Genomic DNA, 26,930 nt, shown 5'->3' with positions numbered 1-26,930 from the left:
TAAAATACTTGTACTTTACTTTGAAAGTACATTGTATTTATTGTACTTTACTTCAAGTACGTTGCATCCAGTGTACTTAATACTTTACTTAAAATACATCACGTCTCATTTACTTTGTACTTTACTTGAAGTACGATTTAGATGTATTTTACTCAACACTGCCCCTAAATAACGCATAGGAAAGACAGTAATGGCGCTTCTGATTTGAAGAGCTCTGAAAGTGTCCATATACGTTTTGTGCGTCGTTACACCCCGTATATCCGGACTCATTTCAAGAAAGCCCACAACACGAGATCCTGCTGGACACCGACAGTTAAACCCCGGCTCTTTTCATTCCTCCTATTCAGCGGCAAACAAACGAACAAACGAAACGGGAAAGCACTCGCTCTCGTGACGCTCGCCATCATTCTCTGCGGTTGGCAGACCGGCCGTAAGTACGGTGGCGAAAGCTTAACGTATCATTTGTGAGAGCGTATATAACGTAGGCCTTCTCGAGAAAGGGACACACGCGTTGTGCTCCTGCAGCAACAGCTAATTCTTATAATCGCGTCGCAAAACTTCGCAAACGAGTTGAAAGGAGCGGAAAACATTCAATGTGTGATTAGACGGTCGTGGCGAAGTCACGGAGAGCAGCTAGCACAAGGTCCTTGCAATGCGGACCTGCGCTTCGAAACGACGCTCGGCTCGCAGCTTTTATCATCATAATAGACGACCCGAGAGAAAACACGCTGATGCGCGGCCACTGGTTGCGACGCCGTAGTCTGCCTCGCTGCCCGCTGCCCGCTGCCGGTAGGCCCGCAGATCAGCAGACACCTCTGCTTTACATCGAGAACATTAAGTCAGCAATTGTTTTCAAATCACGTTGAAATAGCGCCTGTTAAACTTATCCACCGCTGCCGCCAAAGGCAAGCGTAAATATAATTACTGAAAGTTAAAGAAAAGTATAAAAATAACCGCAGTGGGCATGGACTGTATATATGTCATCATAGGGCAACTGTATACAAAAAACGCGTACCAACTTGAGACCAGAGCTGGGCATTATCGCCATATAAGTGTATTATTTCGATACTGTAGGAATGTTCGAATAGGGGATTTTGAGTTGAAAGCGAATTTAAAGCGAAAAGTGGCCTGGCCGCATATTTTCGAATCTAATATCGAATAGTCCCTCCAAGCCCTTCACTATGCCGTGCATAATGCTTAGCTGAAATGGTGAAGGTTGTTCCCAACCTTCCACTTGCCCACTTCTAAGCTCGGTTAATTTTTATATGACTATGTTTATTAACTGTGGCATGTAAATGACAGATTTGTCTCAGCTATCCGAATTGAGGCGATTTATAAAGCTGCTTGCTGTATGCAAATATCCTTTCTTAAGTTTTAAACTTTACAACAATAAAGAGAAGAAAAGAGAACAAGCACGAGTAATGAGCTTGGGTTGTCAAGACATCGCTGCCAAACATACATTCCCGCATAATCGCGGCGAATAAGCCCCGTGGAGTGCGCCTCTCGCCGAGAACTTGTGCACTGCGGGGAAGCGATAGCCGAAAAACCCGCAAGCTCGGCGGGTATATCTTCCCCTCAGTGAACATGCGCTTGGTGAGAAGTGCCCTTCGCGGGGCTAACCCGCCGCAATCAACGCTTCGAAAAGTACGAATTAGCAGAGTTCACCTCGAAACGAATATCGAATAGCGTATTATTCGAACCAACTATTCTAAAAATTCGAATGTTCGCATAACCCTCTTCAATAGTAAAGATATACTTTCGAGTATTTGCGTTTACATATCAAATCGCTATTTGTATCTTAGTGAAACACGTTACTGAGTATCAACTGCACCGCGATACTCCATTAGTCTTAGGTATCTTGTAACATCTGTTGTCCAAAATAAACTGCCGTAGTTTCAGAATAAAAATAAAGACTTTTTTTCATTTTAATTGGTAACAGCATTTACGTCCAGAAGCCGGGAGATATCCTGGTCGCGAAAAGAGGTCACCAAGAAGGGGAAAGAGAGAAACAAAAAGCAAAACGATAAATGTGTTTTAATAAGTTCACCAGCCACGAGGGAGGCGATAGTTATTCGCTTTAATACGAATTTATGATCCCCTGCAGGGGTAGATAGACTTCACTCTGTCGCAAATCTCGTTCTGAAACCGAATTCCGTCGCTACTCCTTGCTTGGTACTCGTAAAGTTTGTGGCACTAAAAAGTGGCTAAATCCATAAGTTATGCCAGCATTTTCCTCTTTTGCTCCGACAAAACTATGGTAAGTCACGAAATGCACATTAAAACAATCTAACTGATTTAATTTGTTCACGCTTATTTGATAAAAAGAAGAATTTGTTGTCATCTTTAGAGACCGCACTTTACAAAGAAAAAAAAAAGGCCCGTGGATTCACTTTTGTGCAGAGCACGGAGACGCGAATCACGGCGAATAATAGAAAGATTCCAGCGAACGACGAATCTTATAATACGATGTGAAAACTACGATGTACGCAGGGACAATGAGCAAGTGGTCATCATAAGTGTGGATGGTCTGAATTTTACCTTACAGTATTAGTGTGTATACCATTAGTGTGGATAAAAAAAGTCACGTGCCCGCACTATTTGATGTTGTACTCGAAGCCTCTGTTTAGCAAACTTTCTAAGTGTGAAAGGCCCAATCATGCCACACAGGCCAGCCCTAGAAATAAACGACATGAACAACCACCACCGTTTTTTTTTTTTTTTGTTTTATTGCCACGGCGTTTGACACGACGTTATTTGCTTGATTGCCGTTCGTTTTTGGAATGAAGTTCTCGTCTGACAAACACTCGTGTCAGGCCACTATTTATATGTTTACTAACTACCTAGTAGATAGGGGAGTAAAAAAAAAGGGGGGGGGGGGGGAGGCCACGGCGGGAGTTCGCGCTTGATGGTGTAGTGCCGGCCCTGACGCCACGCACTGCTCAATGTTCATAAGGGGCCGGGGACCGCAACAGATGCCTTCGAGCACCTCATGCGGTCGGGGGCCTGTGTTCGTACTCTAAATATTTAACTAAAAAAAAAAGAAATCTCGCTTCATCAGTTATTGTGGCGAGTAACCGGCATCTTATAGGTCCCTCTATGGTTCCCAAAGAGCACGCTTTAATCCTAAACATAGCGAATCAAACTCAGTATATATGCTGCGCAGCAAACACGGAGTCTTATTGCGGCGAGGTCAGAACAACGCCGTGTTCTGAATGGCTTTGATTCGAAGGAGAGTGGGTAGAGCTCAATGCCAGATGCCTTGAGGTCTACCCACTATTTTATTTCACTCAGCCAATAAGAGCTCGGTGTTCCGACATCATCACAACCCCTGTGCATGAAGCAGACGAACTGGCGCCCCGCATAGACCATAACCAGCAGTTCAATCCACCACCTACAGCAAGCTACGGCTGGTAAACACACTCGACCTAGCCGCGGTTTGAGGACCAGCGCGGAGGAGGCGATGGTTCCATAAATCACCGGCGGTGGCGGCAGCAGCAGCAACGAGTTCTACGCGGCTGCCCGTCGGCGCCGTCGACGGTGATTCAGCAATGTCCGATCCTTTGTGCGTCGTTACCTGCACGAGTGCCGCTGGCCAAGATGCGAACTCGACCGTGAGAGGCGCCTCCAGCGGACCGCCGCGTCGTGCACGTCGCCGACTGCCGCTCTGCGGCGACCGGCACTACGCCTTTCTATTTCGGTCTCCATTCAGCCCGTCGTGCAGCCCGCCGCAGCCACCGCGACTCCTTTTCAGAGTGGTGGTTGAGTGTCCCTCGGTAGAGTTGAAGAGGCGATTGACGAAAATCATAAGGCAAGAAAGGGTCCAGAAGAGCTTATATCTGTCGTCGCTGTTGCTTGCTGCAGTTGTTAATTTCTAGCTGGCTTTTTTCTCGTTTATTTTTTTTTAATTATTTTAGGGGGGGGGGGGGGGGATAATAATGACGTTTTGGAGGGCATATAAACTGAAGGTGCCATGCGTGTGAATGGGCGGGGGTGATTGGCGTGATGCCGGTCCCGTGACTCCCACGGAAATTATCTGAACAAATTTTGGCCGTGATAAAATTTCAACGACTCAGCAGCGTAAAAGTGCGTCCAACGAGAATTACACGTCGAAGAAAGAAAACAAAAAAGTCCTGCCCCGCTTTCGTGTTTTTTTTTTTTTTTTTTTTTTTTTTTTTATGAAAACTAAAGGAAGGAAATGCCGAAGAAAAAGAAAAAACTGGATTCGCATTCCCATTCGTGTTTAACGAGAGCTCGGTCGTGCTTTTTATAGCAGCGGGGGTGTCACGTTTTGTGAGAAACTGCTGATTCGAAGATTGAAGCTGGCGGAAGAATATGTCACGCCACCCCTTTTCTCTCTCTCTCTCTCTTTTCTCTTTGTCTTTTCATTTTTTGAGGCCAACCTCAGTTTCTGTACCGTCGCGTCCGGTCGCCGCGGTGTTACATAGAGATGGCGTCGCCGATAAATATTATTCTCGAAACACAATGCGTACCACTCGTAAAAGGTTATCGAAGAAAAAGAAAAAAAAGACGCCAAAGTAGGACTCAAAACTGAAAATGTGATCCTCGATGTCGCTTCCTTTCTTATTGTGCCTGACAGCTAGGACCGCGCAGCAGAAGTGTGTGGCCTGTCTATTTCGATCCTTACCTGGATCGACTCGCATGACCTACTCGAAGTCTCGCACTTCCTCGTCGTAACATTCCACACAGATACACGGGCGCGGGAGCACGGAGACGAAGCTCCAGGTTCCCGTGCGCCACGCCCCCTCACAACGGGCGGCTGCAGGCCCGAACAGAATCGAGAGCAGCAACGTTCTGTGCGCCTAGCCTAATTGGACAACACGCCCGAGAGGAACCACTGCGGCATCGAGAGAAGAAGACCCCGACCAGGAACGCCGACTTAATATCGCATTATCCAGATAGGCCGCCATGAAAACAAATGTAATATAGGGAGGATTCCTTCACGCCCAATTTCACACCGACCGCTAGAGTTGAACAGCCTCGCATCAGATATACGCACACATATGGTAACGATGCATAAGTAGTGAATGTCCACTTACTTATTGATCCTTTACTTTGTATATTCTTTCACATAGCGCAGCGGGTAATTCTTAATTCAATTGTGGCTCTGACCGCAAGGAGGAGCGCTCCAACGATTTTTAAACTATGGAGTAACTGTGTATAGTTACTCTAGGTTAAACAAGTTCACATGAGATGCATGCAGTAAAGGCCGGAACCTTGAAAGACTCAAATATATCAAACTTTGTCTCGCCACGCCGCTGCGGTGGTGACAGTGACTTGTTTCTTAACACTATAGCACTGCAGACGTGTGTACCCCCACCCCCCCCCCCCCCCCCCCCCTTCTTGAAAGCGTGGATGTGTCCGGAGCCACTATGCACACTTCCTTTCTAAGTGCGCATTAAATAAGATACCACAGCCTGCGTAGCCTATACGCCCCTGCCCGGCAACATCCATGGCTCTCTCGAAAGGCCGAATGCTGCCGGTGTCTCCCTCGCATACCTGAAGGTGCACGCGTATACGTGCTCGGAACCTCTCCTCCGAGAAGAGCCTGGCAGCTAGGCAACGATCTGCGTGCCGGCTGACTGTCCGATCGGGTGTCAACGAACCAGGGGGAACGCGCAACCGGTGTCTGAGGTGTCTGATACTGGGTCGCTCAACCCTGCTGCTGCGGCATGCACCGGCAGTGGCCGAGGTGCGACCGACACGCGACCAGGAGAGAGCGACAGAGGCACTCCACGAGAGCTTCGTGTCCGGTCATTTGCTCCTGGAAGGTGTTTAGTGGCGGAGCCCCATATCGTGCGAGCATGAGCAGCTGTCACGATAGCATACGTTGCACGCCTTCCTCGAGTCCCAGCTCGAACGCCTACTCGCTGATCGCGACGCGGGTAACACAAGGCTGGAAGTTCCACTGAAGAGTGGATAGAAGTACGAGTGTAAGCATGGGCGTACCAACTGGGGGGGGGGGGGGGGGGCAAGGTATGTGTTTTGCCCTACTTGCCCCCCCCCCCCCCCCCCCCCCTTCCCCCCCGAAACAGCCGCCACTAAGCAGGGCAAACACTGGCCGGCGGCGCCCAAGGGATACCAAGGGCACCGCCCCCCGGCCCTGGGGGCGGGGGGTATGGTTTGCCCCCCCATTCAATAACAAGTTGGTGCACCGCTGAGTGTAAGAGTCGCGTTCGTTCAGATCGAGATCAAAACCATTCCAATAATTCTTTTTGTCTATATACAAAGTTGAGGAACGCGTTTTGAGCGTGCGCATTTGCTCACTTGGATTTTTTTTTTTTTGCCCAGGCGATAAGCATTGTAGTCACTGGCAGAATGAGAACGGCCGGCTTCCAGCACGCGCTTCATGCCTTTTGCCGTACTTTGGCAGCTTGCGAGCGCAAAAAGGGGCCCGAGACGCCGCGCGCTGCAGGAGACGGGACAACTGAAGCTCCTACCTGCCGTTCTAACCCTGTCAGGGACTATATAGGGAGAAGTAAACGAGGGTCGTTTTATGCTCAAATTCGCCATAGGGGATGTCCAGGACGAAGAACATTCGTTCTTCATTTCAAGTTTGTACTCTCTTTCTCGCCTTCCCCATCCTTTTCGTGCACACGCAAGAATGCGCGCCTGCGCGCACGAAAAAATAAATAAAGAGAAATGAAGCTGAGCAAACAAGAAGCTGCCTGCAAGCACGCTCGGTTATGGTGGAGACGATCTATATAGTGGAAGTGCCTCGACGGTGCAGCACCGCTGACCCTGCACGTGTGAACTCGTCTCCCGTGAAACTCTCAGTCGTGCCTGTGGGTTCGATCTGTCCCGAGTTGTTTGTGGCATCCGGTTATAGATCGCGCCAAGCGTGGTCGTCGGCCTCGCGTTCTGTCTGAGGACATTCGCGTGGCCGAGCGGTTTTCTGGGGTAGCGTGTTCCGTCGATTTTATTGTAGCGACACCACGCGTGAAGCCACAGGCGGTGTGAAACGCTGAAAACAAATCTGAGGTTGTACCAATTTTAGCGTGGGACCATATACTTAGCTATTTGTTTATTCTGCTTCCGATCTTGGCAATACCTATAATTTACTTTGAGATGAGCCACTTGAGACTGGTCCCTAGTAGAGTCCTGGTTTTTATACAGCGACCATCTGTATGCAATAATGCCATACTTCGTGGCATCATAAGTCGAAGCACAGCCATCATTATGAGCCGATGGAGTCAATAAAAAGAGCGCAACGTCACTGTGTTAGTCGTCACTTCGAATGTGTCATCAACCTGTTCAACCAACCAAGCGCTGCGAATACGCCGTGACCTGGCGCTTTTAGCCTCCGTCCGAGTTTTTTTATGTTTTCTAGCCTTTGATTGCGCTCAGACTTATGTTGAAACGAAGTATAGTCCGTGTTCGCCAGTGAACTGAACCAAAGTTTCCGCGATATTAGCGCAGTGACTTTTAAATCAATGTACACTCCATACAGTAAATAGCGTTCTTAAAACGAGTGATGCGAATTCAAGATTTTAATCTACACATAAGAGCACGTCCGAAACACCTATGATTTCTGCCACAGAATTTTCTCCGCGTCCAGCTATCATACATTCAGAATAAAACGGTAGTTTGACTACCTTGACTTCGCTATCGATATAGCGAAGATATATAATCTACAGCCACGTTAGGGCGCGTACATATACCGCAAGATAAACAAATCAAGAACACATTGAGGAAAGTCTACGCTATTCCCTATAAAATAAAAGCTATGTTTTCGCTGCGCGTACTTTTACTCGATTGCGTTTGTGCAGGGCAATGACATATCGAGGAAACATGAATGGCACGTTCGAGGACGGTTGCTAAACAGGCGCAGGTTTCCGCCGCGCGCCTGGAAATCCCGCGTCACGCTCGCTGCCATTTGCAAACACAAGTTCGTCGCCGTACCATTCTCCCGCGGTCGCCCCACACAAACAAACGCACGCACACCCCGAGTTTCGTGCCCTCTCACAAATTTCCCGCCGTCTCCTAGCCGACAGCTTCCTTTCCGGGGCGAGCATCCGCGGTCTCTCTACACCCATAGGCCACCAGCACACTGCGTCAACAAACGGACGACGTCAACATTGCACCACCCCGCGTCCAAACACGGGACGGCACGCGCGGAGGAAAACCTCCCCGAGCCAAAGGGAATCCGCGTAACCGACGAAACGTGGCGATGAATGCGAAAGGGCCAAAGTGTTTCGCGCACGGGAAGTATGAAATTTGATCCCGCAACCAACTAACATTCATACGGCGTTCGCCCGACGAACTATCTTAATTCTTGGCCAGGTTCGAATTGTTGTCGAGTCCTTCTTTGTGCATGTTAGGCGGTGTCCCAAAGGTACCCTGGAGTCTTTGGCGGGACTCTGTCGAAATAATTTATTCTTACGATTATTGCCATATTAATGGCACGAAGATTATGAACGCGTGTCTGGCTTCGAGAGTTTAATGCCCAGAAGCTCGCTGTACGTCCTTGTGCGTTCACCACGGACGAATGAAAATATGGATAACTAAAACAGTTTACTCGGTCGGCATAATAATATTTCGGATGTTTATTCATTCAATTAGCTGTTTTCCTGATGCGAAGAACGGCGAAGTGCAATGTCGAGTAAATTATACTATTTTATGATCCGACCTTTAGCAGGAGGAGAGAGACGGGGAGGTATTTCAGTTGTCCCGCCTCCAGCAGAAGCTACCTACCTTCGACAATGCTTCGGCATCTCGTGAGCTTCGATCGTGCATACGCAACCAAAGCACGACGAAAGGCAACAAGCGTGTACTGGAGGCTGGACACCCGAAAAAGACGCCCCGTGCTTCTTGCCCTGTCAGCGACCGATACATAACCTAACCTTACGCAGTAAAGAAAGACACAACATTAAGCATCTGCACACCGAAAAATGTGGAATGAACATACACGCACAAACGTATCACAGCCTTACGTATTCGCATAGAAGAGTTGACCGTACACTTCTACTAACGCGGCAATGTTTAGTGCGCCAATAAGATCATTATTCCTATGTCAGTGCACGTTATAGGTGTAGGTGTAAATAGACCAAAACAATAAATGTAAAAAAAAACAGCGTTAAACGCAGATGCGGTGTACATAACATGGGTGAGGAGGTACACGGGAATCGAATCCTGTCAACGCCTCAGGTCTCCGAGTGCTGAATTTTCAATCTCACTCAAAGGGGCAAACAGGAGGCACGGATTGAATACAAGTGCTGCGTCAGGGTTTAGATGAGCGGGGGGGGGGGGGGGGGGGGGGGGGGGGGTATTTATTTTAGCCCAAAGGATGAAATCTCAGTGCCATGTTGAAATGGTATAAATGATATGTGCACAACTGCACTTTTTTCTTTTTCTTTTTTCTACGTAAGTGTAGCTACATTTGGGCGATATGCTGTAACTTTGGTAGCCAGCCCAGCTATCGGGACTCTTTACAATGCACTGCCGCAGCGCCGACATCTCCGGGGGAAAAAAACCCACAAGGAAAGGAGGGTGCCAAGGAGGGAAGGTCGCAATGCATGCAGATCGACGCGGCCGGCTGGCTGGCCAAGACGCAGCAGACGGGAACAAGCAAAAGAACCGCAGGAAGCATTATCGAGAGTCATTTTCCACGCTTTGGCGGACACACTGCGTGCACTCACTCGCCGCCCCGCATACATACACGCGGTTTCCACAGCATGCCAGAAGCTCATGGTCATGCGCGCTCGTCGACTCCAACCAAGAACGCGGTCTGCAGCGAGCATATAGGCAGGTAGTACCGCGGTGGTGGCTGCCTCGGCAGTTTTTCTTCTGGATTCAGCGGAGGAAAAATCGTTGGCTGTCCGAGAGTCGCGGCGGCGGTACCACGGCTCGTTGGGCTTGTGTCTTGCGAGCGAGACGCGGTCGCTCTGTCCTCCTGCGTACTGGTACGCTCTGGCACGAGGCTCTCAACGCCTCTGCTTTCTTGTTCTTCTCGCGTCTCTCGGCGGTGACGCCGCCGCCGGAGGAGCGCCTGGACGTCATCTATGTGCACGACACGTATGCCGAGAAACGCAATGCCGGAGCAGCAGGAGTATTAAACGACGGAGGAGGAGGTGGGAAAGAGAAGGTCGCTTTCTTTATCTGCCTCGGGTGCTTCCTCCTGCGCACGAGGCGGTTCAGGGAAATCTGTGGCTTTTTAGTAGGAGGACTCTCCTTGCCCGATTTCGTAATACGTGACGCACCTGGTGGTGGCATCCCCGACAGTCGCGAATCTTTTGGAACAACCCCCGAAAGGGGGATCATCTCGTATGAAAACTGGATCCGATAGAAAGAGAAGGCTAGGAACTTTTCCTCCCGCCGTCTGAAACTGGAAAAAAAACTTCAACGAGCCTGCAGTCCCTCCCTCCCTTTCTTTCCTTTGATTGTGTATAAAAAATTAAAAAAAAAAAAATGAAGGGAAATGGAGGTGCATTACTCACTTTAGCATCTGTGGAACAAATCGTCAGCATGTATACTATTCTTCACGATCTCGAGGCCGGAAGTCTATATGTGTTCAAAAGGTGTGCCAGACGGATGAGCACACCGGCACCCCAACGGTATTTCGACAATTTGCGATGATCTTAGCACGAAGCAAGAAGACAGAATGTATCTCACTGCAGTCTTGGAAACATTCCCCGAGAGGTGTGCACACTTTTATCCGCATAAAAATATGGTTAGGAGATCTAAACACGATTAATTGTTGCAAAGACATCCTTTGGTTCATATGGTTGAACACATTACGTGATCTGTTGTTTCAGTGCGTTGCCAATTTAATTTAAAAACAAGGCATTCTTTTTTTTTTTTTGGTATAACTATTATTGAACGCATTGTGGATCTTGATCGAGGGAAGGATTCCTGATGCGTTGTATTTGAATGGTCACCATGACTTTGAAAGCGATGACCTTGGTTTTGTCCTAAATTTACATGTAATTAGTGCCCTCAAAATGGCGTCGTATACTTGGTCCATATATTCGCGACACTAGTTGCATCTATTATTTTATTTTTCATTTATTACTTTTTCAAACGTAACATGCTTTGAGAAGCAAGCTGAGGGGGAGGGGGGGGGGGGGGGGCCTGTTTCGAGGTTAACCAAACAAGTCTTAATTAAGCACTGCTCAGACATGGTACGAAAATACACGGTTTTCGCAGCAGTCATGATGACGGAATTATCTGCGCTTCAAACATGTTCGAATCATGTTTGCTTTATACATGCTTTAACATACCGCCAGACAGTTTTTGCATAACTAATGTAACAGAGCTGTTATACAAGGAAGAAGTATGCCTCGCACAGTGTCTTCAAACTGTCCTTTGTATGATGTATTAATATAGTGGTACCGTGGCTTTAATAGACTTAGGGCACAGTCACCCTAAGTTTATTAAAAAAATATTTTCTACCAATTAGCAGCACACAGCGTTTCCGGTATAAAAATCCGAACACGCAGAAAACAGTTAACCAAAGAGAAGAAGCCCGTCCCCTATCGGCGCAGCTCCATCATTCGATCGCGTCACAAGTCGATCACATCGCGCGAAAGAATGACAGTCACGGAAACCGTATAAATGAGTTCGGAAACAATCAATCCCGGTTTCCGAGGACTCGTCAAAGCAAACACCCTCCTCCCCGGACGCCCTCCATTCGGGGCCGGTTCGTTCGACGTCGCCGTAAAAACCTTGAACTTTTCCACGCCGCGCCCGGAACGTAGTATAGTTGTCGCGCTCGCGGCGTGGCGCGCGAGTTATTCACGTGGGGGGGAGACACATCGGCTTCGAAGTCCTACACCCTCTCAAGTTATTCGTCCAAAACACTGGCAATGAACTCCCGAGTGTCTCTCGGCAGGGCGCCAGCCCCTTCAGGCCACGCAGGCTGTTCGTCAACGATGACAGTCTTCAAGGACACGTCCACCGCCCCAGCACACACCTCGCTCGCACGACGTGCACGGCAGGTACTTCGTCGGCAGGCAATCATTGTGCATTCAGGTCCATGCGTCTGGTCATGTACGCGGACACAAGCTTTCTATCTTGGCCCAAGTTGACAGCGAGCCGCGAGGTGACAGGGACGCGCGCGCGGGTACGCTTGTTTACTGTCGGCGTCGCGTTCTTGAGACTCCACCAACGCCCCCGGTCGCGAAAAAGGGGGTCGTTCCGCTCCCTAAAAGGAGAGGCTGAGCGCGAAGAACGGCCACTCGAAGTGCTTGAGGGGCGCAGTGGGGAAGACGTAACGTCGGGAAAAGGACGATGTGAATTACTCATGCACGAAGTGTAGTGGAAGATTAGAGGTGCCGTCGGTGCTACTACTCAGGGTAGAGGATGCTGCTTTGGGGGTGACAGACTATTACTAAAACCGCTGACGTTTTAATTCGGCTCCGGATGGAGATGTGCCTTCTATGTAGAAGATAAATTATTGGCGATGAAAATGAGAGGCCTCGAAGATTCTGCTGAACGAGTCTCACCACGGAGATTTCTATCGACACAACCCGTTTGACCTTGACAGCGTTTGGTACATGGGAGCCATGTGACCTTTCATAATTAAATTAATTATTTGTTTTTATTATTTCTTCTCAATGTTTGGGTTTGCCAGCTAATACATAGATCTTACATAAACAAACCGATAAAAGAAAACAGACACAAGAACCTCCACTATATCTCTAGCCAAGGGATTACGCTAGACGTTCACGCGCTTCACGCAGTCGCCCATACATCATTAGAAAAACCAAAACAAAAAAACACGCGGCCTCGCTTACTATTAATCTTCGATACGGCACCTCCCAAAACAACAACACGCATATCGAAAATGCCTCGTCTGCGAGCCCGCGCAGCGGGGAGTGCTTGACCACCTGCCAACCGGAACTTGTTTTGTAAACGCCCATGACGAAACGGCCTCTCCACGAAAGAAAAAACACTAACTCAAAAACACTGCCACAAAAGAGGCACGAAGGGACGCCCATCGGTACTGTATATACATCACCATCAATGTCAGCTGTTTGTACGCCACAATCAAGATCCTCGAAAACCAGACGGCTATATGATTAAGGGTGTGATCCGCAAAAATCTACTCACCGCGCGTGCGACGACGACGATTCGACGAGCAAATACGGCACCGACACTCCTGCGTTGACGACGATGTTGTCGAGCACACGCTGTTCTCGCGCTGCGGTACCGAGCGATCGACTGCACGCACGCACACGACCCAAGTCGGACTCGCCAGCGGAGGGGGAAAAAAAAGTGCAGAATTCCCCCACGGGCGACACGGCACGCTGGAAAGTAGAAGCTTGTTTTGAACCCTTTCCAGCTGCTTCGTCGGTCTCGCGTTGGGAGCTTCCGAGAAATAACTCCTCCGAAAGGAGGAGAAGGAGCAGGAGAAGGAAGAAGTCACCTTTTGCTCCTCTCCACTATTATTCCGGGGCCACGAGGAAAGTGAGAGTAAATAGCCTTTCCACTCCAGAAGCGAAAGGGTTTCTTCTATATCCATTTGGTTGCGTTTCGTTATGACTCTTCGTGCCCTTGCCGCCCGCCACCGCGACCGATCGCAAGCAACTCGGCGGCCTTGGGCAGCGTGCGATGACGGACCTAAGCCATCCTATCGACGCGGGGAAATTGGGTTTTTGTGCGCCCTCGGAGCTGGCTTGCTGGTCTGCCGCGTTCGAACTTGACCTTGTCTGGAGTACCTGTCTGCTCCCGCTTCTACATATGGTGTCATTCTTGGTAGGCAATCGGCTGTAACGCTCACTCACAAGGTGCCCCTCTATGGTGGCTTTCTGTGTCGCCTCCGTGGAGAGAGTTGTGCAAGCACATTGACGCAGTTTACATTGACGCAGAATAGAAACTCGTTCAAATGGACGTCAGAGCTGCGTCAGTTTCCTTCATTTGATGTTTGTAAACAATAAAAATTCGCCAGGAAAGTTAGCCATGGAAATAGCATGAGAGCCCTGGAGATGATTGGCCAGCTCGACGCAATATTTTATCCTGTATCGAGTGGCTCATGGTTCCTTCCATGTTCCTTTGAATAAAGTTTGATACTTTTTCCCTGTGTGTGTATGTGATCTGCTTCTTTATGCTTTCTTGGGTGGCAAGACGGACGCACCGTATTCCAACATTTGAGAACAACCTGTTGCATTAACCAATCGGTATCTCCTTGGAGCAAGATAGAAATTTATGGTGAATTTTTGCGAAATCGAGTTTGGAGAGTGTTAGTATGTTCGTAAAAATACTAATCAAAATATAACAAAAAAACAAAAACAAAAAACGAGCAAGTAGAGTTCATGGTAAATGCAAGGGGAAAAATGCTTCACGCGTTTTACTCACGGATCACATGAACAGCCAACATCTCTGAAATACACTGGAACTTTCCTGGCATAAAAAAATGTCTAACGAAAAACTGCATTGTTTTTCATTGACATAAGCACGGCTACCTTCGTAACGTTAAGAGGTTAATAATATCAGGTCTAGGTCCCACGAACTTTCATATACAATCAAGCTTTATATCGGGGGCTCCGGAACCGGGGGGGGGGGGGGGGGGGGGGGGGGCAGTGGGGGCAGTCGCCCCTACAGGTTCTAAACCGGATAGGGGGGGGGGGGGGGGGGGGCAGGCCGCCACACTCAAAGCTGTTCCCACCGCCGACCCCTCTTCTCTCTTCCCACCACCCCCGAAAACATATAGTTTTCGCAATCGCAAAAAGACCGTCATTCGAAAATGGTCCTTCATCGCTGTCCATGGAGGCGGTGACGCCGGTGGCGCTATCCGCCCCCAACTGCTCGCGAGTAGACAACAGAAAAGAGCCGATTTCGAGCGCCGCTCTTTCGAGGAGTTCGCCAACAGCGGTGATACAGCGCCGATGCATCGCTGCTAAGCCGACAACTTGGAACAGCATCAGCGCCGCTACTGCGCTGCGCTCTATGTGTGAACGTACCTATAATCTCTAGAGCCTCGAAAACCAGGTCAAGATCTCATCTCCCGATTGTCACTAAATGTGTAATATTGCGTTTTTCTTCATACCTTCATACGTTACGAGCTTTGAACCAAGTCCGCGGGTCAGCTTCCCCACACGAAAGGAGCTGCTCTTCAGGAGAACAAACGCAGCGTGAAGGCACAAACCAACCAGCCATACTTTTCCCCTCTTTTTCCAGAATCAAAGCGCCCCTGGTGACGAGTCGCCGCGCAATGCATTCTGGGTATCAGTTAGCCACTGAGTTTCGGTTTTGATTTGGCATTGAGATTAGTTCAGAGGTTAGAAATTATGCGTTGAAAGACACCTACGACACACTCATGCAAAAAGAGCAGAGAAAAATGCTTCCTATGATGTACGCTTTACTAGTCTCGGAACAGGTATACTTCGTCGAAGAGTCGATCTAGACCGAAACCATGGCACTCCGCTTGTCGGCCAACTGGTTCCCAGATGATGCAACGCACGCTGTTTTGCACGGAGGGGTTTATGAAAGTGGTTTATCGCGAGGAATTTATAATTTTTAGGGTCGAGAATGCAATCCATGATGGAATTCTGAATTAGTGAACGTTACGCCAAGCGTCCTACAGCCCAAGCCGCCTCTTGGGGGCCTAAAGGCAATCGGCGTCTTGTGATTTCCTGGACGTCACCGCTATATATGTCAGCCTTGCAGTGCGTGCTCTGCAGAAAAGTAAACGCTTGACCTTCGTTCATAAAAAGACAGTGCACACTTCAAGAATCTCAGCGCATATACTTTCCAGCAGAACACTTACAGAACGAATTATACGGGGGCAGCCTGCAGCCAATGAGGAGGCAAAGAACACAAATAACTAAAAAAATAAAGTCTACGATGCGACATTTAGCACCACGTGAGCATGCAAAACGTTTTAGTCAGCCATGAAATTTGTACGCAAACACCGAGTTTACGCATCGTAATTATAGTAACTGACAGTAACTCTCTATCCTGACATTGTTTCATGGTGATCTTTTGGTTAACGAAGACTTAAACAAGGCAAACATTTTTAACAACCACTTTAAATCAGCTTTTAGTGACTCGACACCTCACGTAAGTGCCCCTCTTCTATCAAACCTAATTCGTGACGAGATGCCTCGAATTGACCTACATGTGAACGGAATCCGAAAACTTCTTCAAGAAATAAAAACCTCGAAAGCAACGGGCCCTGATAACCTCTCGGCACACGCACTGAAAAATTGTTCCCGGAAAATTCTCGAAGAGTCTATCCTGTCACATGATTCCATTGGAGTCGAAAACAGCTCATGTTGTTCCCATTCACAAAGAAGGAGCTAAAACCTATGTAGCAAACTACACACCCATATCTTTGAGTTGCAAGGCTTGTAAGCTGCTGGGACATATTATATACACTAACGTAAATCGGCACCTAGATCAACACGACTACATTACTAAACATCAACACGGATTTAGGGCCACAGCGTCATGCTCGACGTTACTCAGAATTTTATCATGATATGTGTGTGAGCGTTGAGTCTGGTAATGTTGTAAATTTTATTTTCTTAGATTTAAGGAAAGCATTCGATTAGCTAAGCCACCAGCTCTTGGTAAATCAAATATGGCAACTGAAACTTGATCTTGACGTCGCACTGCGGCTGGAGGTTTTCCTAAGTGACCGAACACAATCTGTACTTTTGAATGGATGCAAATCAAACCTTCTTTCTGTGACGTCAGGGATACCACAGGGGTCGGTGTTGGGACCGTTGCTTTTTCAGCTTTATGTTAATAGTATAATTGAAAATATATCCTCGCACGTTAGGCTGTTTGCCGATGATTGTATACTTTATAGAACAATATGTGATCACAATGATCAATACACTTTGCAGCATGGTCTGTCTCTGATTAAAGAATAGTGTACATAGTGGAAAATGAACCGAATGTAAGAAAATGCAAACATATGCGATTCTGTAGAAAAGTAAAATCAACACCAGTACACGTGTATAGAATAGGCAAGCATGCCAAACATTCGCTACCTGGGTGTCATTTTTTCCGAAAATCTAATCTGGAAATTACATGTTGATTATCTAACTAAAAAGCGAACAGAATGTTAGCTTTCTTTAAAAGAAATATCAAGTATTGTAGTAAAGGACTAAAAACTACCCTTTACTTTACGTTTATTCGATCAATGCTTGATTATGCATGCATTGTCTGGGACCACACTACAAACAAGTTAATAGATGAAACAGAAGCAATTCAAAACCGGAGCGCTAGATTTGTTTTAAATAACAACTAATCCCGTCAAAGTGTTTCTAAAATGAAAGACGAGCTAAATTGGTCATTGTTAGCTCCCCGACGAAAAAGCCTCAGGTTAAAATTCTTCTACCCTCTTTTTCATGACCAGACCATCATCCAAAAGGACAAATACTTAACGTGTCCGTACCATGTGTCCCAGAGATTAGATCGTCCTTTCAAGCTGTGTCATCGTGCCAATTATCATGTTTTGTTCGTACAGGTAGAGATTGGAATTTGTTGCCATCCTCGTCATTTCCTGTGACGTATTCGCCAAGTGTATTTTATTCCCGCCCTAACGCGCGGGAATAAAATTTACATTGGGTCCTGCTGCGCCCGTTAGGGCGCAGCAGGACCCAATGTAAATGAATAAATAAATGTAGTAAATGACAGGGCTAGAACGGCAGAGAGGTCCTTCCGTTGCCCCGCCTCCAGCGGTGAGCGTCGAGCGTGTACGCGCAGTCAACAACGAGTGCGTGTTAGAGTCCGGACATCCGGAAGAGAAACCCTGTCGTTCTCCTTCTTTCAGTGACCATAGCTGTTTACCGGCCGACCTTCGTTGCACACTTTTCACGGTATACGAGGTCGCAGTCTGGCGCACTTGCCGTATAAATTAAGAATCGACGACATTTGATACGGGCAGCGTGAATTTCTAGTCACGCGTACGCATTGAAAATGAAATAACGACGACATCCGGGTCGATTCTCCTGGCTGCAGGTCAACTCACGTCTGGAGCATACAGGGAGTTCACTATTGCGACCTTCGAAAAGATGATGACGACATTGGCTTTAAGACATGCACGCGTTATGGCCTGGGAGACATAAAACTTGAATTGTCACGCTCAATCTGCACGGACAATGCTATCCAGACTAGCAGCCCTTATTAAAGATACATCACGTAAAGTTGAACGACGTGCGAGTAGAGAAACTAGACATTTGAACGCGCTCGCATTTTTATTTATATGTGTTCTTTGCTACGAGCTGTTTGAACATTATTTTATTTCCCTACCGCATTCACTATATAGACTGCCAGGCGTTCATAATACCGATTTGTAGCTGATATCTTCCCTTTGGAACAGCGCCCAGCCATGCAGGATGCAGTGCCAACAGGACCAAGAGAGATAAGACACCGCCAGTAACGACGTCATAAAGGTGAGTGGCCAGTTTTCTTAAGTTTCAGGTGTTTCTCCGGTGTTTTTTTTTTTTTTTTCTCTTTTTTCTTGGAATTCGATTTTGATCTGATCTACACTCCGTTCGCCCTTAGGCTGACAGAGGGGCGGGAGCTACACGGTCGCCGGACCAATCAGCCGCATTTCCTTTCATCCCCTGACCCCGCTCTCTCCGTTTGGGAATGGACGGATCAGGTGATGAGAGATCGACGTGCGACTGGTCCAACGAGCAACGAACAGCTTCCACTGCACCGCCATTGTAGGGGTAAACGGGCAGGTCGCGACAATAACTTTAGGCCATCGGGAATCCCCCCGTTGGGAAAATGCACTTTCGGGATTACCTTGACGCCGTACGAGGATCTACCGTTTCGAACTCTCTTCTTTCTTTTTTTTTCTTTTTTTTCAAAATTCACGATTAAAATGCCGTAAGAAAACCACAAATACACGTAAAAGGATGGTAGCAAGTGCGTATGTTGAGTGTCACGCGCCAACGAATCGGTTGGTTGCCAGGACGGAGTGCGTTGTCCGTACGGTGCGGCAGCTCGATGTAGTAAACTATATCCCCGACTTGCGCAAGTCGGTTTTTGTATTGAAGCGGGAAATACTCGGGTGGCTTGAGACCTCCGCCAAACATAAAATAAAGATAAAAAAAGAAAGGATAAAAAAAAAGAAGAAACAACACCATCGACGCCTGTAAGGAAGAAATACTATCTCGAACCTAATGCGTAACATGCTCGGACTGCGCAGTTCGAAAAGCCGCGCAAACGCTGTAGTGCCGACATCGCCATTTCGCAAACATCTTGCAAGAAACGTTATCAGACTTTTATGTATATAGTTTTTCGTGGTCTTAAAGCGCCTGCGTAAGGTGTACATAGGTAACAGTGTCACGCTCCTTCTCGACTCTTTCATCCTGTCTTGCGGGCGAAGCATTTTCTTTTTCCTCTGAGGAAACAAGTTGCCCGCCTCGAAAAGCGCATTAACGCGAATCGTGGGCGCAAATGACGCTCTTTTGTCGCATCGGCAACGGATGTGTGCGTCTTTTCATGCCGTCTTTGTGAAAGGGATCTCGAGCTCACCATTTTCTCGCGGCATTTAAGACATATGCATCGCTATATTTTTTTTTTCTTTTTCTTTTGGTATAGGGACTCCGAACGACCAGTCTTGACTGCCGACGTGAAATCGACCGCTCAAACCTCCACGCCACCGCCGAGTACCCAGTGGTTAACACTTAAAGGGAAACCGTTTTCTTTCACGCAATGTTCGCATTGCCGTCACAAAGTGCACAGCGATGGCAACGTTTCTGCCGAGAGCACATCTGCAGGATTAATCTCACCGGTGCTTGGGGTTCCGTACCCCAGTAAGAGAAGAGACGAGTAAACACCTGCAAGGCCACAACCATACTCGTGGCACGAATGCAAGGCATGTGAACCTGTTGTCACCAAGCGCTCACGGTGGACCGAAGACCCTTCTTCGAGGCATTCGAGACAAGATGCATAAAGGTCTCGATCAAGTACCCGTCGGATTACCGTCTGATTTCAAAGACGTCATCTGCCTGCAAATCTATCTGATTTTTTCCCTCCAGCCAACAGAGCTCCTTGCTGAGCTCCATCGCACCTTGAGGAACGAAGGTACGCAAGAAAAGGTTCGCACAATCCGTCATCCTTCATCGGCATCGCATCTCCCTGTACAGCCGATGGGCGGCCCGGCGGCGCACACGCCGCGTCCATCTCCCAGCCAGGCCCTCGCACGAAATCTCTGATTTACAACGAGAGCCGAGAACCGTCCCGTTGTTCGATCCGTGGCCACGCCATTCTTTCGAAGTTCCGCACCTCACCCTTCGTCTATCGCAGCAGGAGGGCATGGTTTCTGTAAGGAGGCCCGCGGGGAGATGAATGCATGCGCTTTTTCCAAGAGCTACGATACGCATGAAATTGCCCGAGAAGGCCCTGGGATTTCCAGCGGCAGTGACAGTGAACCGGAGTTATCCGGTAGAGAAGGTTGTCGGCTGCTGCCAGCGGGAAGCACGGCCGTAAACGTCGTAACCCTGTCCTTGCGGTGTTTGATGGAACTGTCTTCCAGGATCCGCGTTTGTTTGCCAAACGCGCATACGCGAGGTTTTCGCCGAAGACTTTGGATAGGCACGTAAAAAGATATCTTCCGTTAATTATACCGGGTCCAAAGTGATCCCATAATATTATTATTTTTTATTAAACTCAATATACAAAAGATGTAATTTTCAAATATGATCACGTAGTCAGAGCTGAGAGTTGTTTTGTTTGTCTTTAAGGGCGCAAGATGAACCGCCGGGATTAAAGTCACCGACAACTTGGAAACGCAGGGCGTGATGAGTCCCGCGAGCATCTCATTTCACAGCCAATCAGATTGCTGCATTAGCCGATAACAAAGCCCGAGAACCAATCAGGAAGCAAGAAGTCTCAATTTAGGCGCCGCGTTTCTTAGGCTGTTTGTGACTTAGGCTGTTTGTGACTGTGTTACACTCTGAGAAATCTAGAACGCCTACTTTCCCGAAGCACACGGAACAGGCAATCACTGCAATCGCTCAGATCTCTATATGCAATCTACGGAGATTGTATCTACGATCTCCGTAGATTGCACGCGATTGGCTCGGCCGAGTGGTTTTGCAGGAAAGGCGGATACTCCAGATATTTTAGAATGTATACAAGTGCTTCGAGTGATAAAAAAATCATGAGCTATTCAACTTTGTGAAGGTAGATGATTAGCGAAGATGCTTAGCACACGACACAGACCCGCCCCGAAGGGCCGGAGGAAACTAGACTCGCGCGACGGGACCACCACCCGGTGGAAAGTAGACACGCGCGACGGGACCGCAACTCCGGGAGAACGGAAGGAAAGGAAACTAGGCACGTAAGCGGCTTGGAGCGACGACAAAGAGACGATGGTGCGAGCGTATAGAAATGGCCGACGCGGGTCGCACAGCGGCAAATCTTTGAGCAACCTTAATTATCTACCTGAGAGTCTACTGATGTTGAAAATGGTGCCTATTGATAACTAATCTACTGAAAATGCATATCCAAGTGATGAGACGTATAAACTTTTGCATATATAGAATGAAGCGATTTTGCATCAAATTTGGGACCTGAGTTTTTGTTGACGCACACAACAAATCTACGAAACCCCAACCATAAAATATTCGTAGCAAAAAAAAAAAAAAAAAAGCGTTTTGTATATTATGTATGTGAGGAAATTATTATGAACGGTGTTTAGCCAGAGTCAGATAAGGACTTTGTGGCTATTGTAATGTCGACCTGGTTTACGCTGACTTCGTAAGCGAGATACCGTCCTAACGATCTCGAAATTTTGCCGGTGTTGATTATGCGCTGCAACGACGTCCCGTTTCGAGACGCTCTTGGAATGCTCGTGGGATTGTATAGTGCAACTTTTGAAAGGAACATTAAATACTGGCACGCCCGTCTCCACATTCTTCCGATGAACATCGAAAAGATGCTGGCTGAGCGACTTCAAATGCTTCACAAAGAAGAGCTCACTAAAAGAGCTCTCTCAAAAACGTCAATAAAAGAAGCGACTTCCCTGAAACCCGCGCATAGAAAGAAGAAAAGGAAAGAAGAAAGGAAGAAAAAAAGGTGTTGCGGTATACGACAGTTGGATGGGCGGTGGGAGACGAAAATGCTGCAGATCACGAAGCCAACAAAACTACCGCTTCGCACTCCCGTCATTGTAAAATGAAAGCGTTAGGCACCGTATTTCTTTTTTTAACTCTATTGTATTTCTCCCCGAAAAAGAATGAGGATTTTCTTTTTCTTTTAGGTATGTCAATCGTTCTGCGCGGAGGTCATACCGCGGTGGAGGTGCCGCAGTTATGAAGAAACGACTGACGGACCGTTCAAGACTTATTAAGGACAGCTCTCCCTCTCTCTCTCCCGATGCCCGCTTCCTTTCAGATGAGAACGGCAGGACGTCGTCTCTTTCGGATGCCCGGCCTCTAGAAAGCCCTCGCTGCCTTCCGTCGTGCATTGACTGCTCGTGCACACTCGAAGCCCCGAGGCGCCGAGGCGTCATCGACAGTAGGAATCTTGCACTGGTGGCTGGACAACTGAAATACCTCCCTGCCGTTCTTAGTTCTTATCCCTTCAGGGTATTCGCAACTTTCACGGCCTATGGATGGCGCGCTGGCGCCTATCAAAATGGCTGTCATCTGGATGATCGTCGTAGAAGAGCAGTACGAGGCGGGGTCTGCGACCCGTAAGTAATTCTAGTTTGACTTTATACGGGCAGCATTAGAGCCTTACTTTATTTCTTTTATCTTGTAAGTCAGGAAGGTGTAGGCAAGGACCTTTATTGTGAAGCCGATCATCCAGGAGCTATAGGGAGCGCAGTTCTCACACTGCGGTACCACCATCGCTAAAAGTTGCGAATATATCTAATTTTATCTTTTGAACAGACAACTTATACACTTTACCCTTATCGAAAAAGCAGACAGGCGGTTGTTGCGTGTGTCGAATGATAGTTGAATTTAGTGTTTCCGTGTGGCATAGCGAAGAAACGCAGCATCTAACCAACAAAAGTTCTTGTAAAATAAATAAATAAATAAATGGTGTGCGTGTGTGTGTATTTATAGAGCGTGAACTTAGTCTGCCTCAACGGACGACTTGTCTCTCAGCTGTAGATGAGCAATTTAGCCAGTGCAGTACAACCGCTAGCCAGGGCTCTTGAACGTGCATCACACAGTAGGGATACACGACCGCACGCCGGTACGATGCTCATCCAGATTGAGACGGGCGAGGATTGAACTAAAGGTCTCTGGGTTCTGCAGCTCAAAGATTCGTTCCACGTGCTCCGAGTTGGTGTGCGCTAGCCCACTCGGCCAACGATCTCCCCTAAACTTCTTGTATATGATCACTGCACTGAACAGCATCGTTAAGAATGCAGTCCCGTAAAAAATGGATCGTTGCATGCGTCGGATGAGACTGTCGTGACCTCACGGGGCCGTGCCTCTCGGCTTGCAACCGAGCAGCTATGCTTCGTCTCACCTTAGCATGGACTATTGTTAGCCGCGCATGCTAAAAGCGCGAACTTTTTGCTTTGGATGAAGCCTTGGCGGCTGCACGAGCGCTAGTGCAGCGAGTGCTCCAGTCAAGGCAGTCAAGGCTACCCGCTCGCGCTTGCAAAGCCTTCGCAGTTAGTCCGTGCCATTAGTACAGTGTGGTATGGCTGCTCGGTTGCTAGCCGAGAGGCCCGGCCGCGTGAGGTCCCCACAGACATAAAAGACTTCAACGCAGTGTTTCCCTGTGGCCCATTTAAAAGACATATATTGTAACGACCGAAACTTCTCGTATATGATAGCTAAGTACTACAGCAGCATCAGCTAAAGAGGTTGCTATATGTCGCACACATAAATCCAGACACCTCCATCTTGGGGCGTACCCTATTCTGCTCACAAGGCAGGCACCCCTTGTTCTCATCGAAAGTCGAGGAAGGACTTCCTCATAGCCCCGTGTCCGCCTATAAAATCCCTCCCAAGGCGTCGAAAGTATATATCGTGTCGACACTGTTCCCCCCAACACTTCCCGGACTTCCTAATAGCTCGTCGAACCCATTTTGGAACGAGCCGAACAAGAGAACGCTCCTGACAACAGCACGGCCGCAAGAACAGTCACGCGCACTGTGGGAAGTCGGAAGACGATAACGTGTGTCTGTGTGTCCTACGTGCTGCGAACAGGCGGGCGCGACTTCTGCTGCGTCGTATATAACGACACCTGGCGCGTCGAGCGCAGCAGGCTGTATACGCTGGGAATCGGGACTTCCGAGGGGGAAGTTGTATGTATCTGAAACTGCGCAGCCCTATCACGCGAAAAAAATACATAACAAACAGAAAACATAAGGCGAACAAGTAACCTTGCCAACCAGCTCGAAATTTCCGCGCAAGGCCTTGGCTGCTCCATCCGAACGTGGAGCGTTTTCGTTTTCTTTTTCTTGGTTCTTTCGGCCACCCGTGGTTGGTTGTGTTTGGAGGAATGTTGTCGGCGGGGGGGAGGGAGAGAGTGCTCAAAGGGGCCAAGGTGGAGGTGGACTGCTTCGAAGCAGGCCCCAGTATATCTGCCAGGACGAAGAGAAAAGCGTGTCGGTCTACGGGCAGCTGCTCAAACGCCGCATGGTTTACTTTGGTGCCCGCCTCGCTTTTCTGGGGGCTGAGTCGAGGAAAAAAAACAAAAAAACAACAACAAAAAACAGGATGTTATCGTAGTCTTGATCGAAGATCCTAGATCTAGTGTAAACTTGAATTGTTCCATCATCTCGGCCTCCTGGGCGCCGTGCACTTTGCGTGCCGTGATAGGCAACTCTCGATTCTTCAAATCGCGGTCTCGAACTATACTCCGTTTCTCCCTATGATGGACCGCAGTCAAGGTTATAGTGCCATCCTAGGCGATTCAGTATACTGCGAACATATCACGTGACTACGCATTTCGCCCGTTACTGAGCCTCTCCTAAAGGTCACGTGACACTTATGCGGCATTTGATTGGCTTATAAATGGCTCGTGCTCTGTGCTCGTCGTCAGGTGAAACGGAGAACATAGCGGCAGCATCTTCACACGAAGCTTGGCAAGGCTGACTTTTTTGTTCCTGTTTCAGTGCCGACATTTCGAACTAGGTTAGCGATAACTGTTTGCGTGTGGAAAACAAGATCAATTTCTATCGCTTATACAGTCAAGCTAAATTCGTTACTGTCAGCTGAACGAACGAGCTGACTGTAGAGTCCCGTCCTATTAACATAGTTAGCTTTACCTAATGATAATGATGTCTTACACCAAAAAGCAAAATTGTTGTGCGTATGCTTATAGACGCTTTACACACGCGCCAGATTGAGCCGCCATAGCCGCCCTTCTCTTGTCTTACCGAGATGCCGAGCCACTGAAGCGGGCGTTGACGGATCTTCACAAGGGCCTATGCTGGGCACAAGAACACAGTAGCATCTAAAATGGCAATAGCCTGTCCTGCTGTGGTAATGATGAAGTGAAGCGAACGGAATAAGAGGGAACAAAAACTGAAGGTCAGTTATGGCGGCGCCCATGCACAGCTGCTGTAAAGCGGCGTCTGGCGTCTCAGCTGTAGATGAGCAATTTAGCCAGTGCGGAACAACCGCTAGCCTGGGATATTTAACGTGCACCACGCAGTAGTGATACACGACGGCATGCCGGTACCACGGCCACTCGATTAGGACTGGGGGAATCGAGTGGCCGTGCCGGTACCACGGCCACTCGATCAGGACTCCCCTTGGGAGCGGCCTGCCGTATGCCTCACTCCGCCGGTGAGAGCGATAGTTCTACTTTACCCCGCAGCGCCAGCCATGGCGCTCGTTATCGGTGAGAGATAGAGTTCCTTTCGGGGGAGAATATCGAGGAACTCTATACTTCGTTTCACGTTAGTATGTACTTGTTAGCCGCGCGTGCTAAAAGTGCGAGATAGTTGCTTCCAGGGATGGGCAAAATACATGTAAATATGTATCGAAATACAAATACAAAATACTTCGTCAAAAATGTATTTGATTACAAATATCATTACATTTCCAAAAAGCATTTAAGTACAAGATACAGATACAACCAAATGTATTTGGTCTCCTCCAAATACTTTTCCAAAAACATTCCTCAAAATTTGCGTCAGCGACTTCAGGGCTCGCAACGGGTTTTTGGGTATCTCATTTTAATTTTGCATCGCACACTCGGGAGTTAGTGTGCGAGGCTCTAGTAACGTAATATAAATATAATCACAAAAAACTGAAATCAGCTTGGACGTAATAGGTGAAAAAAGTACAAAGCTTCAAGCAGCTTTTTTTGTCGATTATATTTTGGTATAGACCAACAAAAAACCGAGACTACCAAGACGCGCAGCACTAGCTAGAGAATTTTTGTTGTTGCAACACGCACCAGTTACGAAGATCAGGACGACACGCGCATTTAGAATGTTCCAGGCAAAAATATGGATGGAAATCAGGCTGGAAAGCATCACAAGTTGTCACAGGCACTTATTTAGCCAGTCTGCCCGTGAACGTCGATTTCGTCACTATTCTTGCCCAAGACTAGCACCGTAATCACAAAGTCACTAAACGCTTGTGCTTGATAGAGAGACACTGCATTCGGTGCAGAACGTAGTTTTCTTCCTGCTCTGGACAGTGACAATAAATTTGAGGGATGTATTTTTCTCCACAATATTGTACTTAATTACAATTGTATTTGAGATATCCACGTTTTAGTATTTAAATACACACGTCAAATACATTACCCGATTTGTAATTAAATACAGATGCAAAATACATAAAGTATTTGAAATACGTATTTGAAATACTGCCCATCCCTGGTTGCTTCGAAGGAAGCCTCGACGGCTGCATGAGCGCTAGTGCAGCGAGTGCTCCAGTCAAGGCAGTAAAGGCTAGCCGCTCGCGCTAGCACAGCGTTCGCGGTTAGTCCATGCTAAGGTAAGACGAAATATAGTGAGAGAGGAGCAGTACGCCCGGCCCGGTGTGGCTATTTAGATTTTTTTTTTCCGTGAAGCCGCA

General features: G+C 47.9%; 1 protein-coding gene across 2 annotated transcripts in view; it reads right to left on the bottom strand.

Moving 5' to 3' along the window:
• Positions 1–26,930, bottom strand: part of LOC8033456 (Ig-like and fibronectin type-III domain-containing protein 1) — a 128,266-nt gene that overhangs the window by 36,229 nt on the left and 65,107 nt on the right. The window contains exon 1 of one of the 2 annotated variants that reach the window (XM_029967841.4): positions 13,069–13,310. The exons of the other annotated variant lie outside the window; for it this stretch is intronic. The gene's annotated coding sequence lies outside the window, so the exon portion shown is untranslated. Of the gene's footprint in view, positions 1–13,068; positions 13,311–26,930 lie in introns of those variants that run through there. 2 annotated transcript variants of the gene reach the window in all.

Source organism: Ixodes scapularis, unplaced genomic scaffold (assembly GCF_016920785.2).
Source record: "Ixodes scapularis isolate PalLabHiFi unplaced genomic scaffold, ASM1692078v2 PGA_scaffold3__209_contigs__length_174095766, whole genome shotgun sequence".
Taxonomy (NCBI): Eukaryota; Metazoa; Arthropoda; class Arachnida; order Ixodida; family Ixodidae; genus Ixodes; species Ixodes scapularis.
Note: the sequence above shows the minus strand (reverse complement) of the source record. Positions and strands in the feature narration are given on the sequence as shown.